Here is an 11,529-nt window from a genome sequence, read left to right as displayed (position 1 = left end):
CATCGTCGCACGAAAATTCCGGTCGTGTCGATACTTGAACGGTGCCGATCGGTGCTACGGTTCGGGCTGCGCGGCGCGCCGAAAAAAACGTCAACAATTATTGAATAATAATAATAATAAAGAATAATAATAAAGAAGTACAATAAAGTTGTACAACAACATAACCTTGTTCTTTCCCTTGGAAAGACCAAGGTAATAAAGTTGCACAATAACAATACCTTGTTCTTTCTTTCAGAAAGACCAAGGTAATAATAATAAGTACAATAAAGTTGTAGAATATCATTACCTTGTTCTTTCCTTTGGAAAGACCAAGGTAATAAAGTTGCACAACAACATAACCTTGTTCTTTCCTTCAGAAAGACCAAGGTAATAATAATAAAGAAATAAAGAAGTACAATAAAGTTGCACAACAACAATACCTTGTTCTTTCCCTTGGAAAGACCAAGGTAATAATAATAATAAAGTTGTAGAATAACATAACCTTGTTCTTTCTTTCAGAAAGACCAAGGTAATAATAATAAGAACAATAAAGTTGTACAATAACATTACCTTGTTCTTTCCTTTGGAAAGACCAAGGTAATAACTAGAAACTGCAATTTCGGGAGAAATTACACACCTTGGTCTTTCCTCTGTGGAGATACAAATCTTAGCCCCACTCAGGTCTATCAATAGAATGGACCATAATGCCAGTCATTGGCACTAAACAAAGTTAAAGCCATTAGAAAAGATTGGGAGAATTGGACGTCCATGTCCGTCAATGGCAGCACCCTCCATAATTGTTAATGGAATCGGGGAAGTTTGGGGGACACGTCCTATTGATATGTAGTCATTTTCTGTTGATTTGGGAAAAAAAAAAAATTTCCCATTGAAAATGAATGGGAAAAATTTTGGACGTCCATGGACGTCAATGGTAGCACCCCCTATAAGCGTCAATGCAATCGGGGACATTTGGGGGACACGTCCTAATGATATCTAGTCATTTTCTGTTGATTTGAGGAAGAAAAAAAAATTTCCCATTGAAAATGAATGGGAAAAATTTTGGACGTCCATGGACGTCAATGGTATCAACTTACATAAGCGTCAATGGAATCCAAGTACATTGGCATCAATAGAATGAACAAACATGAAGAAATGCCATTGGAAATTAATGGGAAGTTTGGACGTCCGTGGACGTCAATGGCATCACCCTCCATAAGCAGCAATGCAATCGGGCACATTTGGGGGAAACGTCCTATTGATATCTAGTCATTTTCTGTTGATTTGGGGGAAAAAAAAAAAATTCCCATTGAAAATGAATGGGAAAAATTTTGGACGTCCATGGACGTCAATGGTATCAACTTACATAAGCGTCAATGGAATCCAAGTACATTGGCATCAATAGAATGAACAAACATGAAGAAATGCCTTTGGAAATGAATGGGAAGTTTGGACGTCCATGGACGTCAATGGCATCACCCCCCATAAGCGGCAATGCAATCGGGGACATTTGGGGGACACGTCCTAATGATATCTAGTCATTTTCTGTTGATTTGAGGAAAAAAAAAAATTTCCCATTGAAAATGAATGGGAAAAATTTTGGACGTCCATGGACGTCAATGGTATCAACTTACATAAGCGTCAATGGAATCCAAGTACATTGGCATCAATAGAATGAACAAACATGAAGAAATGCCATTGGGATTTAATGGGAAGTTTGGACGTCCATGAAAGTCAATGGCATCACCCTCCATAAGCGGCAATGCAATCGGGGACATTTGGGGGACACGTCCTAATGATATCTAGTCATTTTCTGTTGATTTGGGAAAAAAAAAAAAAATTCCCATTGAAAATGAATGGGAAAAATTTTGGACGTCCATGGACGTCAATGGTATCAACTTACATAACCGTCAATGGAATCCAAGTACATTGGCATCAATAGAATGAACAAACATGAAGAAATGCCATTGGAAAAGAATGGGAAGTTTGGACGTCCATGGACGTCAATGGCATCACCCTCCATAAGCGGTAATGCAATCGGGGACATTTGGGGGACAGGTCCTAATGATATCTAGTCATTTTCTGTTGATTTGGGGAAAAAAAAAAATTTCCCATTGAAAATGAATGGGTAAAATTTTGGACGTCCATGGACGTCAATGGCAGCACCCCCCATAAGCGTCAATGGAATTGGGGACGTTTGGGATATACGTCCTATTGATATCTGGTCATTTTCTGTTGATTTGGAGAAATTTAGTTTTTTCCCCATTGAAAATGAATGGGAAAAATTTTGGACGTCCATGTAAGTCAATGGCGGCACCCTTCATAAGCGTCAATGGAATTGGGGAAGTTTGGGGGACACGTCCTATTGATATCTGGTCATTTTCTGTTGATTTGGGGCAATTTTGTTTTTTCCCCATTGAAAATGAATGGGAAAAATTTTGGACGTCCATGGCAGTCAATGGCATCGACATCTATATAGTCAATTGAATCCAAGTACATTGGCATCAGTAGATTCGACATGCATGGCTGTCAATGGCATCAATGCAATGTAAATTCCGTTGGAAATCCCATTGGAAGTGAATGGGAACTTTTCCCATTCGAAATGAATGGGATAGTTTTTGGCAAATTTCCGAGGAAGCGTAATTTTTTTCCAAATTCTGTATACAACTTTTATGCCCCTCACCGTCCCGGAATTTTTGATGCCCAAATTATTTGATTTGGTCAAAAATTGTAGGACTAGATACATTTTGAAACTTTTTTTTTTTTCACGGAAAATTGCCGTTTACGGACGAACGGAAAAATTTTCGGGGCCATTTGTAAAGTTTCCTGTGTCACGCGAAAATTCCGGTCGTGCCGATACTTGAACGGTGCCGATCGGTCTAACGGTTCGGGCTGTGAAGCGCGCGTTTTTTTTCCATTCAAAATGAATAGGAAAGTTTTTGGCAAATTTCCGGGGAACCGTAAATTTTTGCCAAATTCTGTATACAACTTTTATGCCCCTCACCGTCCCGGAATTTTTGATGCCCAAATTATGTGATTTGGTCAAAAATTGTAGGACTAGATACATTTTGAAACTTTTTTTATTTTTCGGAAAATTGCCGTTTACGGGCGAACGGAAAATTTTTCGTGGCGGTTTGAAAAATTCCCATCGTCACACGAAAAATCCGGTCGTGCCGATACTTGAACGGTGCCGATCGGTGCTACGGTTTGGGCTGTGCGTTGGCTCAAAAAAACGCGGAGAATAAGATGAATAATAATAATAATAACTAGAAACTGCAATTTCGGGAGAAATTACACACCTTGGTCTTTCCTCTGTGGAGATACAGATCTTAGCCCCACTCAGGTCTATCAATAGAATGGATCATAATGCCAGTCATTGGCAAAAAACAAAGTAAAAGCCGTTAGAAATGAATGGGAGAATTGGACGTCCATGGACGTCAATGGCGGCACCTTTCATAATTGTTAATGGAATCAGGGAAGTTTGGGGGACACGTCCTAATGATATGTAGTCATTTTCTGTTGATTTTGGGAAAAAAAAAAAATCCCATTGAAAATGAATGGGAAAATTTTTGGACGTCCATGGACGTCAATGGTATCAACTTACATAAGCGTCAATGGAATCCAAGTACATTGGCATCAATAGAATGAACAAACATGAAGAAATGCCATTGGAAATGAATGGGAAGTTTGGACGTCCATGGACGTCAATGGCATCACCCCCCATAAGCGGCAATGCAATCGGGGACATTTGGGGGACACGTCCTAATGATATCTAGTCATTTTCTGTTGATTTGGGGAAAAAAAAAAATTCCCATTGAAAATGAATGGGAAAAATTTTGGACGTCCATGGACGTCAATGGTATCAACTTACATAAGCGTCAATGGAATCCAAGTACATTGGCATCAAAAGAATGAACAAACATGAAGAAATGCCATTGGAAATGAATGGGAAGTTTGGACGTCCCTGGACGTCAATGGCATCACCCTCCAAAAGCAGCAATGCAATCGGGGACATTTGGGGGACAGGTCCTATTGATATGTAGTCATTTTCTGTTGATTTGGGGAAAAAAAAAAAATTCCCATTGAAAATGAATGGGTAAAATTTTGGACGTCCATGGACGTCAATGGCAGCACCCCCCATAAGCGTCAATGGAATTGGGGACGTTTGGGATATACGTCCTATTGATATCTGGTCATTTTCTGTTGATTTGGAGAAATTTAGTTTTTTCCCCATTGAAAATGAATGGGAAAAATTTTGGACGTCCATGTAAGTCAATGGCGGCACCCTTCATAAGCGTCAATGGAATTGGGGAAGTTTGGGGGACACGTCCTATTGATATCTGGTCATTTTCTGATGATTTGGGGTAATTTTGTTTTTTCCCCATTGAAAATGAATGGGAAAAATTTTGGACGTCCATGGCAGTCAATGGCATCGACATCCATATAATCAATTGAATCCAAGTACATTGGCATCAGTAGATTCGACATGCATGGCCGTCAATGGCATCAATGCAATGTAAATTCCATTGGAAATCCCACTGGAAGTGAATGGGACTTTTCCCATTCGAAATGAATGGGATAGTTTTTGGCAAATTTCCGAGGAAGCGTAATTTTTTTCCAAATTCTGTATACAACTTTTATGCCCCTCACCGTCCCGGAATTTTTGATGCCCAAATTATGTGATTTGGTCAAAAATTGTAGGACTAGATACATTTTGAAACTTTTTTTTTTTTCACGGAAAATTGCCGTTTACGGACGAACGGAAAATTTTTCGGGGCCATTTGTAAAGTTTCCTGTGTCACGCGAAAATTCCGGTCGTGCCGATACTTGAACGGTGCCGATCGGTCTAACGGTTCGGGCTGTGAAGCGCGCGTTTTTTTTCCATTCAAAATGAATAGGAAAGTTTTTGGCAAATTTCCGGGGAACCGTAAATTTTTGCCAAATTCTGTATACAACTTTTATGCCCCTCACCGTCCCGGAATTTTTGATGCCCAAATTATGTGATTTGGTCAAAAATTGTAGGACTAGATACATTTTGAAACTTTTTTTATTTTTCGGAAAATTGCCGTTTACGGGCGAACGGAAAATTTTTCGTGGCGGTTTGAAAAATTCCCATCGTCACGCGAAAATTCCGGTCGTGCCGATACTTGAACTGTGCCGATCGGTGCTACGGTTTGGGCTGTGCGTTGGCTCAAAAAAACGCGGAGAATAAGATGAATAAATAATAAGTACAATAAAGTTGCACAATAACAATACCTTGTTCTTTCTTTCAGAAAGACCAAGGTAATAATAAGAACAATAAAGTTGCACAATAACAATACCTTGTTCTTTCTTTCAGAAAGACCAAGGTAACTAGAAACTGCAATTTCGGGAGAAATTACACACCTTGGTCTTTCCTCTGTGGAGATACAGATCTTAGCCCCACTCAGGTGTATCAATAGAATGGATGATAATGCCAGTCATTGGCAAAAAACAAAGTAAAAGCCGTTAGAAATGAATGGGAGAATTGGACGTCCATGGACGTCAATGGCGGCACCTTTCATAATTGTTAATGGAATCGGGGAAGTTTGGGGGACACGTCCTAATGATATCTAGTCATTTTCTGTTGATTTGGGGAAAAAAAAAAATTTCCCATTAAAAATGAATGGGTAAAATTTTGGACGTCCATGGACGTCAATGGCAGCACCCCCCATAAGCGTCAATGGAGTTGGGGACGTTTGGGGTATACGTCCTATTGATATCTGGTCATTTTCTGTTGATTTGGAGAAATGTAGTTTTTTCCCCATTGAAAATGAATGGGAAAAATTTTGGACGTCCATGGACGTCAATGGTATCAACTTACATAAGCGTCAATGGAATCCAAGTACATTGGCATCAATAGAATGAACAAACATGAAGAAATGCCATTGGAAATGAATGGGAAGTTTGGACGTCCATGAACGTCAATGGCATCACACTCCATTAGCGGCAATCCAAGTACATTGGCATCAATAGAATGAACAAACATGAAGAAATGCCATTGGAAATGAATGGGAAGTTTGGACGTCCATGAACGTCAATGGCATCACCCTCCATTAGCGGCAATGCAATTGGGGACATTTGGGGGACACGTCCTATTGACATCTGGTCATTTTGTTTTGATTTTGGGAAAAAAAAAAAAAATTCCTATTGAAAATGAATGGGAAAAATTTTGGACGTCCATGGACGTCAATGGCAGCAACCCCCATAAGCGTCAATGGAGTTGGGGACGTTTGGGGTTTACGTCCTATTAATATCTGGTCATTTTCTGTTGATTTGGGGAAATTTAGTTTTTTCCCCATTGAAAATGAATGGGAAAATTTTTGGACGTTCATCGAAGTCAATGGCGGCACCCTTCATAAGCGTCAATGGAGTTGGGGACGTTTGGGGTTTACGTCCTATTGATATCTGGTCATTTTCTGTTGATTAGGGGAAATTGTATTTTGTCCCCATTGAAAATGAATGGGAAAAATTTTGGACGTCCATGGCCGTCAATGGCATCGACATCCATATAGTCAATAGAATCCAAGTACATTGGCATCAATAGAATGAACAAACATGAAGAAATGCCATTGGAAATGAATGGGAAGTTTGGACGTCCATGAACGTCAATGGCATCACCCTCCATAAGCAGCAATGCAATCGGGGACATTTGGGGGACACGTCCTATTGATATCTAGTCATTTTCTGTTGATTTGGGGAAAAAAAAAAAATTCCCATTGAAAATGAATGGGAAAAATTTTGGACGTCCATGGACGTCAATGGTATCAACTTACATAAGCGTCAATAGAATCCAAGTACATTTGCATCAATAGAATGAAAAAACATAATTAAATGGCATTAGAAATGAATGGGAAATTTGGACGTCCATGGCCATCAATGGCGGCGCCCTTCATAAGCGTCAATGGAATTGGACTAGTTTGGGGGACACGTCCTATTGATATCAGGTCGTTTTTTTGTTGATTTGGGGGGGGGGAAAAATTCCCATTGAAAATGAATGGGAAAAATTTTGGACGTCCATTGACGTCAATGGTATCAACTTACAATGGAATCCAAGTACATTGGCATCAATAGAATGAAAAAACATAATTAAAAATAAATGGGAATTTTGGACGTCCATGGACGTCAATGGCATCACCCTCCATAAGTGTAAATGGAATTGGGGAAGTTTGGGGGACACGTCCTATTGATATCTAGTCATTTTCTTTTGATTTTTGGAAAAAAAAAAATTCCAATTGAAAATGACTTTGATGCGGGAGGTCGCAGGATCGAACCTCTGTCAATACCAAGTTAGCTTTTGTCAATGCCTGTATCACATACATGATAACTTTATATACATATCACACAACACTGCATTTAGCAGATGGATAGCTCAGTGTTAATATCGCTGACCATGGTACGAGAGGATGGTGGTTCGATCCCCGGTCAGTTTCCTACTTTATGCGTATACCTCAGAGTGGATTGGACGTCGCCGACGTAAAAAGAGCGGATGACGCCAACGTCCATCGAGAGGACAGCGCCGACGATCAACGAACGGATGGTGACGACGTCCAGCGAGCAAACGGCGCCGACGTCAAAAGTTAGCGCGAGAGGCTGACGTCACCGACGTCAAAAGAGCAGATGATGCCGACATCCCACGTGGGACAGTGACAACATTCAACAAGCAAACGTCAAAAGTGCAGAATGCGATGTCCAACGAGCCGACGTCCAAGACGTCAAAAGAGCAGATGACGCCGACGTCCCCGACGATCAACAAACGGATGGTGACGACGTCCAACGAGCAAACGGCGCCGACGTCAAAAGTTAGCGTGAGAGGCCGACGTCATCGACGTCAAAAGAGCAGATAACGCCGACATCCCATGTGGGACAGTGACAACGTTCAACGAGCAAAAGTCAAAAGTGCAGAATACGATGTCCAACGAGCGGACGTCACCGACGTCCAAGACCTCAAAAGAGCAGATGACGCCGACGTCCATCGAGCGCACGGTGCCGACATCTCACGTGGAACAGTGACGACGTTCAACAAGCAAACGTCAAAAGTGCAGAATGCGCCGTCTAACGAGCGGACGTCACCGGCGTCCAAAGTGCAGAATGCGCCGTCCAACGAGCCGACATCACCGACTTCCAAACTGCTGACGGCGCCGACGTCCAACGAGCGGACGTCACCGACGTCCAAAGTGCTTACGCTGCCGACGTCCATCAAGCGGACGGTGCCGACGTCCAACGTGGGACAATGACGACGTTCAACAAGCAAACGTCAAAAGTGCAGAATGCGCCGTCTTACGTCCAACGAGCGGATGGTGACGATGTCAAAAGAGTGGACGACGCCGACGTCCAAAGTTTGGCGACGTCCAACGAGCGGACGTCACCGACGTCCTAATTGCTGTCGCTTCCGACGTCCAAAGTGCTGACGCTGCCGACATCCAACATAAAGACGGCGCCGACTTCCAACGAGCGGACGGCGACGACGTCCAATGAGCGGACGGTGACGACGTCCAACTAGCAAACGTCGCCGACGTTCAACATGCGGATGACGCCGACGTCCAGTCGACGAAGTCCAACGTGCGGATGACGCCGACGTCCCATAAATTCCCATTGAAAATGAATGGGAAAAATTTTGGACGTCCATGGACGTCAATGGTATCAACTTACATAGGCGTCAATGGAATCCAAGTACATTGGCATCAATAAAATGAAAAAACATAATTAAATGCCATTAGAAATGAATGGGAAATTTGGACGTCCATGGACGTCAATGGCATCACTCTTCACAAGCGTCAAAGGAATTGGGGAAGTTTGGGGGACACGTCCTATTGATATCTGGTCATTTATTGTTGATTTGGGGAAAAAAGAAGAAATTCCCATTGAAAATGAATGGGAAAAATTTTGGACGTCCATGGACGTCAATGGTATCAACTTACATAAGCGTCAATGGAATCCAAGTACATTGGAATCAATAGAATGAACAAACATGAAGAAATGACATTGGAAATGAATGGTAAGTTTGGACGTCCATGGACGTCAATGGCATCACCCTCCATAAGCGGCAATGCGATCGGGGACATTTGGGGGACACGTCCTAATGATATCTAGTCATTTTCTGTTGATTTAGGGAAAAAAAAAAATTTCCCATTGAAAATGAATGGGAAAAATTTTGGACGTCCATGGACGTCAATGGTATCAACTTACATAAGCGTCAATGGAATCCAAGTACATTGGCATCAATAGAATGAACAAACATGAAGAAATGCCATCGGAAATGAATGGGAAGTTTCGACGTCCGTGGACGTCAATGGCATCACCCTCCATAAGCAGCAATGCAATCGGGGACATTTGGGGGACACGTCCTCTTGATATCTAGTCATTTTCTGTTGATTTGGGGAAAAAAAAAAAAATCCCTTTGAAAATGAATGGGAAAAATTTTGGACGTCCATGGACGTCAATGGCAGCACCCCCCATAAGCGTCAATGGAGTTGGGGACGTTTGGGGTATACGTCCTATTGATATCTGGTCATTTTCTGTTGATTTGGGGAAATGTAGTTTTTTCCCCATTGAAAATGAATGGGAAAAATTTTGGACGTCCATGGACGTCAATGGCAGCACCCCCTATAAGCGTCTATGGAGTTGGGGACGTTTGGGGGACACGTCCTATTGATATCTGGTCATTTTCTGTTGATTTGGGGAAATGTAGTTTTTTCCCCATTGAAAATGAATGGGAAAAATTTTGGACGTCCATGGCAGTCAATGGCATCGACATCCATATAGTCAATTGAATCCAAGAACATTGGCATCAATAGATTCGACATGCATGGCCGTCAATGGCAATGCAATGTAAAGTCCATTGGAAATCCTATTGAAAGTGAATGGGAACTTTTCCCATTAGAAATGAATGGGATAGTTTTTGGCAAATATCCGGGGAACCGTAAATTTTTTCCAAATTCTGTATACAACTTTTATGCCCCTCACCGTCCCGGAATTTTTGATGCCCAAATTATGTGATTTGGTCAAAAATTGTAGGACTAGATACATTTTGAAACTTTTTTTTTTGTCACGGAAAATTGCCGTTTACGGACGAACGGAAAAATTTTCGGGGCCATTTGTAAAGTTTCCTGTGTCACGCGAAAATTCCGGTCGTGCCGATACTTGAACGGTGCCGATCGGTCTAACGGTTCGGGCTGTGAAGCGCGCGTTTTTTTTCCATTCAAAATGAATAGGAAAGTTTTTGGCAAATTTCCGGGGAACCGTAGATTTTTGCCAAATTCTGTATACAACTTTTATGCCCCTCACCATCCCGGAATTTTTGATACCCAAATTATGTGATTTGGTCAAAAATTGTAGGACTAGATACATTTTTAAACTTTTTTTTTTTTTCGGAAAATTGCCGTTTACGGGCGAACGGAAAATTTTTCGTGGCGTTTTGAAAAATTCCCATCGTCACGCGAAAATTCCGGTCATGCCGATACTTGAACGGTGCCGATCGGGGCTACGGTTTAGGCTGTGCGTTGGCTCAAAAAAACGCGGAGAATAAGATGAATAAATAATAATAATAATAATAATAAGTACAATAAAGTTGTAGAATATCATTACCTTGTTCTTTCCTTTGGAAAGACCAAGGTAATAAAGTTGCACAACAACATAACCTTGTTCTTTCCTTCAGAAAGACCAAGGTAATAATAATAAAGAAATAAAGAAGTACAATAAAGTTGCACAACAACAATACCTTGTTCTTTCCCTTGGAAAGACCAAGGTAATAATAATAATAAAGTTGTAGAATAACATAACCTTGTTCTTTCTTTCAGAAAGACCAAGGTAATAATAATAAGAACAATAAAGTTGTACAATAACATTACCTTGTTCTTTCCTTTGGAAAGACCAAGGTAATAACTAGAAACTGCAATTTCGGGAGAAATTACACACCTTGGTCTTTCCTCTGTGGAGATACAAATCTTAGCCCCACTCAGGTCTATCAATAGAATGGACCATAATGCCAGTCATTGGCACTAAACAAAGTTAAAGCCATTAGAAAAGATTGGGAGAATTGGACGTCCATGTCCGTCAATGGCAGCACCCTCCATAATTGTTAATGGAATCGGGGAAGTTTGGGGGACACGTCCTATTGATATGTAGTCATTTTCTGTTGATTTGGGAAAAAAAAAAAATTTCCCATTGAAAATGAATGGGAAAAATTTTGGACGTCCATGGACGTCAATGGTAGCACCCCCTATAAGCGTCAATGCAATCGGGGACATTTGGGGGACACGTCCTAATGATATCTAGTCATTTTCTGTTGATTTGAGGAAGAAAAAAAAATTTCCCATTGAAAATGAATGGGAAAAATTTTGGACGTCCATGGACGTCAATGGTATCAACTTACATAAGCGTCAATGGAATCCAAGTACATTGGCATCAATAGAATGAACAAACATGAAGAAATGCCATTGGAAATTAATGGGAAGTTTGGACGTCCGTGGACGTCAATGGCATCACCCTCCATAAGCAGCAATGCAATCGGGCACATTTGGGGGAAACGTCCTA

This window comes from Corythoichthys intestinalis, chromosome 5 (genome assembly GCF_030265065.1).
Source record: "Corythoichthys intestinalis isolate RoL2023-P3 chromosome 5, ASM3026506v1, whole genome shotgun sequence".
NCBI classification, from domain to species: Eukaryota; Metazoa; Chordata; class Actinopteri; order Syngnathiformes; family Syngnathidae; genus Corythoichthys; species Corythoichthys intestinalis.
The sequence above is the reverse complement of the archived record's forward strand: the minus strand, read 5'-3'. Positions refer to the sequence as shown.